Source organism: Anopheles funestus, chromosome X, assembly GCF_943734845.2.
Source record: "Anopheles funestus chromosome X, idAnoFuneDA-416_04, whole genome shotgun sequence".
In the NCBI taxonomy this organism is placed as follows: Eukaryota; Metazoa; Arthropoda; class Insecta; order Diptera; family Culicidae; genus Anopheles; species Anopheles funestus.
Window position 1 is genome coordinate 3,292,817 of NC_064597.1, and position 8,881 is coordinate 3,301,697.

The window sequence follows — 8,881 nt, forward strand, 5'->3', positions numbered from 1 at the left end:
AGCATTTCGCGCGAAAGTAGGATGATTTTGCTTTAATGAAATGTTACCGTTTTGTTTTCGTTGTCGCTTTTGTCGCTTTACTCACTCACTCAGGTCTCTATTTTAATGAGCTATTAATAAATCGTTCGTAATCAAAACGTGAGCGAAATCGGGAAATGCTACCACTAACGGATAAGCTAATGGATCGCTAATAGGCAATGTGTTGTTATTGTTTAATATTTTGCCATTTTTTTTCGTAGTGAGAGAGAGAGAAAAAGAGAAAGAAAAAAATGATCTAAATTAGCTATAGCTATTGATCAAGAATTGTAAATTGCTGTTGGAAAAGTTGCACACTCTCACACCGTGATTAACGTGGGTGAGAAATATGAGAAACTAATCAAGCACAAATAAAAGGTGGTGTTGAATGAAAATCTGTGTTTAATTTTTTTTTCTTCTTCTTACAAACAGAGCACCCTATTCGCACGTCAGCAGGCACGTGTGACGGTCGATGTGTAAATGGGTAAATAAAAAAAAGCATCAAATATTCAAACGAAAGCATCAATTTGTACGTACAACCGAAGGTCACAAAACGATCATTAGGATAGAATGTATCTGTGCAATAGATAACATTTGATAAGGTTAATTTCGAGGTAGAACATGACGTAGGTGTTTGATACTTTGCTTTAATGACTTGAACGAGATTTAGGAAACGAACCCCTAAGGGGGGGGGGGCCTTAGACCCGAAAGACCTCACAAGCATTTCCGTGCCTGATTTTCCCGGGCATTTGTTCTTTCCTTTCTTTCATTCTTATGTTTGTTCTTGCTAAATGATTACAATTACCGGGAAGGGTGTAATGGCGTTTCGTGCAAACCCTTTGCCCTCCCCGCAGGTTAACGAGATGGCTGAATTGGTGTTTTCGAAGCTTTGCGTTTTCGAGGTTTCGCGTGTGCGTCCGTGGGGTGATTAGATGAAGTTGAACTTGAGGAGGAAAAACAAAAAAAAAAGTTGAATGTGTGTTTCAAATCGGGTTGCAAGGTGGTACGGATTAACCGGACCAACCAAGAAACTAGATCAATCTGCGAACGGACACGAAACACAAAAAGCGTAACAAGGCAAAACAAATGGGATGATAATGTACCGGGCCCTGGTGCGTTACAATTAGGGGCAAGGTTATGTAACGCTTTTAAGGAACTAAGTGATTATGGACGTTGTTTTTGTGGGGGGTTCGTCTCCCTTTGCGGCGTTGAAGTCCTTCGGTTTTTATTAAGGGGTCATCTTCTTAATTTTTTTTCGTTAAAGACCATAGATAATGAACACGAAACGGGGTGTTTGGGAGTTTAAAGGGGGTCACTCAAAATTACAACACGCACCTAATGAGAACATATGCTTTTTGGGACATTTTTCGGATATTGGAAGGACATTTACATATATATGCCAGGTCAAGGTCGTGGTTGAAGCGCTCTTAAAGTGATTAAATGTTGCATCTCCACTGTCCTCAACATTATTTCTTCAAAACCTCAACAATAGTGCAATAAACCTCCCCTCGTAGCTTAAATTGTACTTTTTTTTCTCCAGCTCATTTACAGCTGTTGAATACATTAGAATTGTGCCTTAATTTTCGATGCACCACGATCAAACATTCCAATCGTAGAACCACCGGGTCTGCCACCTCCTCCAAACCTCCGCCCACACGGGCGCAAAAACGCAAACACCGGACCGGAGGTCGTTTTTATGAGGTCCCATAAGGTAATCATTCTAAAGGCCTCTAATGCCGAAACGATGCCGAAACGATGCCGTTAACAGGCACGTTACGTGTGTGGAATAATTGACGGCGCTGGAATTCGTTGCCACCCTTGCATTCCTCCCACTCCAAAGGGGTTGAACTGTTCTGATAGCTTCGAACCGGAAAGCTACTGGTCAAAATGTAGCGTTGAATCGCTCGAACACTTTAACGCCCGCTCAAGGATAACGAGCGATACGGGTCGTCGACGAGCAGCGTGTGGTAGCGTGTCTGCTCACTGTAACGCTGGTGGATAGCTCGATAGCTTCTTTGTTACGCGCAAAACGAAGGGATTGTAGGTGAGCGCATAAACGCTGGAACCATCGGCAGGAAGTCGTTTTCACAGTCGTATTGACCACCCTGATGCAAATACCTTACGGAGCATGCCGGGCGAATCAGCTCGTACCAGGTTCAGGTGGTGTCCAAAATAGAGGGTTGGAAGAGGGAGAGAGGGAGAGAGCGAGCGGCTGGAGGAGGGATCGAGGGTGATATTTTGATTCTCGCAAGTGCTGGGTTTTTTGTGGGTGTACCGATCGCTTATCATGCCCGCTTATGCAAGGCGGTGTAATCGTTTGCATTGTGCGTTGTGACGTGGACGGGTCAGTTGGCGTATCAAAACAAGCGCACCCGAACTAATGAGCGATCGCGTAAGCGGCACGGGTACGGCGGATTATGAGCTTGTTTTGCTGGGTATTGCAACCCTACCAGAGTTGAATCTTCGTCGTGGATATTCGAGTTTGCTTCTATCCGCGGGGGTGTCTTTAGCGATGTTTTGCTAGAAAAAATAGTTTTTGGAGACGCTTACTGAAGATTTCAAGCGTTCGATTCAATGTACTCAAACGTCTTGATATGATATGGACGTAAGACGTATGATAAGACGTTAGCATGTAAGTACATTTAAGTGTCAATTATTTGGGTATTAGACTATTTCAGAAATGAGTGCGATTCAATGTACTCAAACGTCTTGATATGATATGGACGTAAGACGTATGATAAGACGTTAGCCGTGTAAGTACATTTTAGTGTCCGTTATTTGGGTATTGCAGATGCCATGTACCTATTATCCGTGTTTGTGGCTTATCAATTAAAGATCAATTTAACACTCTCTAGACAACTTGACCTTTCTGTGACATTTCCAATTGAGCTCAAACTGTTGTTGGTGAACAGGAACTTCTTCAACAAAATGTTGGGTTTTGCTGTCAGAAATAATCCTCGATGTCTTCTCAAGATAACTTTGAAGATAAACCACCTCCTTGATTACGTCGTTTCCAGGGTATCTTCATCCGTCTTCGTTCTTCGTCTACTAAAAGCTCACCGGACACTCCTTAAAGAGTTCTCGATGAGTAGCTGAGCCAAGGATGGTGAAATGATTTTCGTTTTATTGACACATCTATGAAACAACTGTCGGAGTACATTCCCGTACAAGGTTTCATGGCACTTATATTTAGCTTGAATGAATTACTTTGGAGGCTTAAAACACATCATTTGACAGCTGTCAGTACGGGGTTTTCAACCATCAGCTTCATCGCTGTTGAATCGTTTTTCGGCATTTAAAAAGCAAAAAAAAGGAACATAACAAGACGTTTCCCGCTGACGTGTAGCACAATCAACTGCCCTAACTTACATCATCTGTCGTTTGTTTTTGTCATTCATTTTTTTACCCTACAAATTACCTTTTTCCGCGGGACAAACACATTAGCGTTTTGGAGTTTTTTTTTTGGCAAATGAGGAGGGGATGTGCGTTTTTTTAATTGTTTTATTTTTGCTTTAATTTAATTACTATTTTCTCTATCTCGCTGCATAATGGGCCCCCTCCGAACAGTTACACGTCACGATGTGCGAAGAAGGAATTGTAGCACAAGAAAAACATTTCATTTTGTGCGTTAATAACACAACAACAACCAAAAAAAAGTACACCACATTCAGGGAGATACGGAGATCTCGTACATCTCGGCTCGGTACCGTGTACGCACGGTAAACGATAATATAAGAAATTACCAGTTACGCCGAGCGTCATGACTCGTAATCGAGTCGAATTTCGGGCATGATGTCATTCACTTTCGCATGTCGGCATCGCTTGGTACTGGCGTGCCGCGCCGTGTGACAGATATGTGTGTTTGAGGTTTCTTCTTTTCCCGATTCTGCTTCTGGTTTTGTTTGGTTGTTGGCCGTTTGTCGGGCTAAACTTCTTTTTTTCTTCTTTTATTTAACGTACAATTTGCCAATTTAAGTGTGTACGCGATGTACGTATAGCATCGTAAAAAAACGTTGTACGCTTGATGGCTATTAGAACGAGGTGTACGTGAGGGTAGGAAATGATCTTTCGCTTCCATTAGTGGATGACCATTTTCCGTAGGACAGTACACGAGACAGACTGCGGGAACGATCGGTTGTTGTAACGAACGAAAGAAGCTAAAGTTGTGTTTGATATGGAATTATATTTTGAAGTTTGATGAAATAAAGAAATTTAAAATGAACAGAATATGAGTAAAATATTTTTTACTTTTAAGAGAATTATTTTTTTGTTTTGTTAATTTTGTGGTTGATTAATATTGATTAATTAATCTAAATAAATACGAAATCATAAATACGAAAGACTTGTTTTTTTTTATTAAAGAAACCACAAATTAAGTGACAAATTGTTTCATAATCATTGTAAAGTGTTTGATTGTTTCATTTCCCAAAATGAAGTAGCTGAAGAGCGGCGTACACCAAGCGGGACCGTAAATTAAATTCATCCGACAAAGTGGCGCTCGGACACGGTGTCTCCGTAAGGTACAGCGAATCAATTCCTCTTTCGTTCGCAGCCTAAATTGACATCATGTAAAGATTGATTGTGTCGTTTTTCATCCAGCGTAAAATGAGTCTATTCACAGTGCAAGGGGAGCCTATCCTCTTTAAAACAAGACACAGTTAGTTTCCTTTTTGTTTTCTTTTTTTTTTCTTGGGGCGTTGGTGTGACGAATAGGACCAAATCTAATCGAAATCGTATCGAAACGGGACGGAAAAAAGGGATCACACATATTTTGCTGGAATCGGTTTAGACGAATGCATGGACCACCTCTATTAGGCAGTGCCGGTTGCGATTCCAATTGCAAAACGTCTCACTTTCGGTCGCGGCTGACGAAATCATCGGTAGCACAAAATGCGATCGCGTAAGCATGGTGCGTTTTGTGCGTTTTTCCTCAATCTGCCTGTATTTTGTTTTCTTCTCTTCTTGTATTTTGTGTTAGGTGATTTTGTCTCGCTGTTTAGCGTGTGTATACATGGCTTTTTTCTTTTTTTTATTTTTTTGTGGTTGTCGGTTCACTCCTCATCGGAGATCGCGTCACGCTAATGATGAAAATTTCGGGCCCCGGGTGCGTCTTGTTCTGCGCTTGCGCGTTGTCGCAACGCGCCCACTTTCGCTCGTGCGACGGCGAAGAAGCTCATCAGCACAACCGGAACGAATCGGTTGCAGGCGAACGGTTGTTCAATCTGCTGCTCCTAATTTGTGCGCGTGCGATTTGCAAGCGACAGATTGTGAAGGATGCTGGGATGCTGGGACCCGGTGAAGGAAAAAGAAATTGAATTAAGCTGAAGAAAGGGGCAACCACACATTGCCTAATGTGCAACCGGACCACGGAGCCCTGTTGCTCACCTTCGCCAGCTGGTTTCGATTCTCCTAGAAGCGTGTGGCGTGCATATGTGCAACCATTGTTGTGCCCAAAAGCATTGCCAAATGGAGCGGTTTTAGGCGAGGAAATCATCCGCCCCAGAAAAAACGGGGTTCGTCGCTGGACCACCGTTGGAGTTGATTGATTTTAAATCAGTAAGCTGTTGTTGCTGGGGCAACAACAGAATGAACTTTCGATCGTCCGATCATCAGATCCGCACACGGTTCGTTGCACTCGGGGGGAGGCCTCTTCAGGGACATTCTGCAGCAAACGGTTTGCCAATGAAGATGAACATGGAAAGAAGAAAGAAAAAAAACACGCACATAATTATGTCAGTTCGTCGCCAGGCCAAACAACATCTCGCTTGCCAAACCAGGGACGTCCGATGATTCTTCCAAAATCGTAACCGAAACCAAAGCTGGCGGGTACATCCATCGGTATGATGATCCTTCGATCTGCTGGTACAAAAAAAAATTAACTTTAAGCAAGCAATAATGAACCGTACCGAAGCGCAGCGTGGTGTAAATGATTTATCGACGTTTTCGGAACCCCAGTAGCCGCTTCACAAAACGATTGGTAATTTATGGTATGGAAAAATTGTTGCACCATACACACATAATAATGCACACTGGGACATAGGCAGACGAATCAGCCCAGGGTCTTAAACGGATCACACAAAACCGTCACTTGTTGGACATTAATTTTTCGCAAAGCACACCGCAAGAAGGATGGAACAAGTGGTAGCATTCGTTTCACTTATTATACATCATATGTGGGGTGGTTACTGGAGTTACGCTCAATTATGGATTTATGTCTTCTAGTTTGATTCTTGTAAAGTAAAGTGTTTTTTGTGAAATATGTAAAACTTCAAATTAAGGCAAAGAAGGACAGCAGTAGCAAACAAATTGGTTGGTAGTGAATTTTTTTTTTTTTTGCAAAATTTACAAAAAAAAAGGTAAGACCTTAGAAAATTTTCAACTTTTTAGATTTTTTATATTTTTTTTCTGATTTTTATTCTTTTTTTAATTTAAAACATAATTTGAGTGAAAAGAAACTTATTTCAACCGATTGGCATTAAAATATATCAATTTAATTTTTTTTGCAAAATTTCTCAAAAAAATCATAAGGGGTAAGCCTTATGAAATTTTCGAGTTGAAATATTTTTGAAATTTTTTTTCCGATTTTTTATTCTTTTTTTAGTTTAAAGCATTATTTGAGTGAAAAGAAACCTATTGCAACAAATTTGCAATAAAATATATCACATTTAAAAATTTTGCTGAACTGCAGAAAAATGAGGAAAATTTTACATTTTCTCAAACAGGGTAAGGAACTTTATTCCTCCAATAACTTCTGACACAGACATCTGAGGGCATGGCGGCCCAAGAAGAAAATGTAGCCATTAATGCCATCTATCGACCACAAGTTAAAGATTGGCGATCCGTTGTATACCGACCGAGTTATAGACAAAACTTGGTGCAAAAATGAGTCTTGTAAATTTTTTAAATTGTTATAATTTTTCAATTTTTTTCGATTTTTCTATTCATTTTTCAATTTAAAACATTATTTGAGTGAATAGAAACTCATTGCAACCCATTGGCCTTAAAATAAATCAATTTAATTTTTTTTGCAAAATTTCCAAAAAAAATCATAAGGGGTAAGCCTTATGAAATTTTCGAGTTGAAATTTTTTAGAAAATTTTTTTCCGATTTTTTATTCTTTTTTTAGTTTAAAGCATTATTTGAGTGAAAAGAAACTTATTGCAACAAATTCGCATCATTCATGAGTGAGTAAAATGACCGAACCTTAACTTATACGTTTATGCCGTTTATGTGTTGTTTTATGACTTCGAAATGAGTCGTTAAACAAGCTGAGTCCTAATAATGACTCATTTACTCTGAGTTGACTCACTAGAAAGAGTTGTTATTCTCATCTCTACTTCATTGCTTCATTATGCAAGTATTTCATCATACTGTGTCTGTCCACATCAGTGTTGATTCTATTTCTTGCTTACAAAATGGCTTTATCATTACGGCGATTGATCTGAATGTTTTAATTTGTTCTGTGTTTCTTTTTTTATGCTAACAAAACAATCTTAATGGGTAATTGAAAAATGTTCAATACAAACAAACAAAAAATAACACACATTCATGCTGACGTCACCAAAAACCGGCGTTGGCCAACGTAAATGATCTCTTTTGACAGATATAGCATTGCATACTGCCGCTTCTAACAGCACCCATCGGGGTGCCGGTACAATTTCTGATCAATTTCCGTGGAAAACTCTCGCAGCTGCATTCTCGAACAGTTAATAATAGCCACACCGCACCCTTCGTGTCAGTTGCTTCCCCTAGCCCGCTCGTTGTGTGTGCCAATTAGGAGCGCTATCTGTCTGTTAATTACTATCCGTCCGTAGTATTTTTTTGTTTTGCTTTAACTGCCTAAGCACCCCTGACGAGATGGTAAAGGAGGAAAAACGTACGCTTAGATCTAGTTCTGATAGCGATGGAGAACAAGCGTATGCGTATGAAACGTTCGTTAGAATAGAGTCGATGAGGTAATTTAGATTCGAAAGCGTCTTGCTCGGTTGTTCTGATACTGCGAAGGGGAGTAAGTAATAAAATGACCCCATCACTTAGTGCATCACTTATATTCGCGATATGCATTTGAAATAAAAAAAAATAAAAATTAAAATTAAAAATTAATTAAAATTAAAATTAAAAATTAAATTTAATTAAAAATTAAAATTAAAATACAACTTAGATATTATCCATAGAAAGTCATACATACGGCATATGGTGGGATCAAAGGGAAATCATATATTACGAGTTAAGTATTAAAACTTTCAATTAAATGATAATAACTTGAGGATTCTAATGAACTAAGTAGATAGTTACTACTCATGTTTCATGGATCGTGTTGGGATCATCAGGAAATCATATATTACGAGCTGAAAATTAAAAGAACCCATATTTTTAGAAAAAGTTATAATTTCTGTACAACAATTTTACACAATAAAGACCTCAAATTTTGAGGGAAAACCAACTACCCAACATGCTATTGATCTCGAATTGATTATAAACTTATGATAGTTAAAATCGAAAAAAAAAATAAAAATAAGATATTTTTTATTGAGGTTTTGTCCAGCGTACCCTTAGCTTCACGCCATTTTGCTGTGGATGTGGAAGTCACTCGTATCTATTACAGTTTCTTCTCTATCGTTATTTACCGAACCCATAAGGTAGCAATTGTAGATCTCGCTTGAACTTCACCTCCTCTTGTAGCTAATTATAAAGGGGTAACATTGTGTATTAGCTTCTTCTCCGACTATTACTTCAACTACTGCAAACGGCGTGTAGTGCTGCATCTCATGCGACTTTTATTGCCACCGTGGACAAACCAACCGTATAGGGTTTTACATAATAAATTAGTTATCTCTTCAAACCCTTCTACAAACGCCTCCCATCC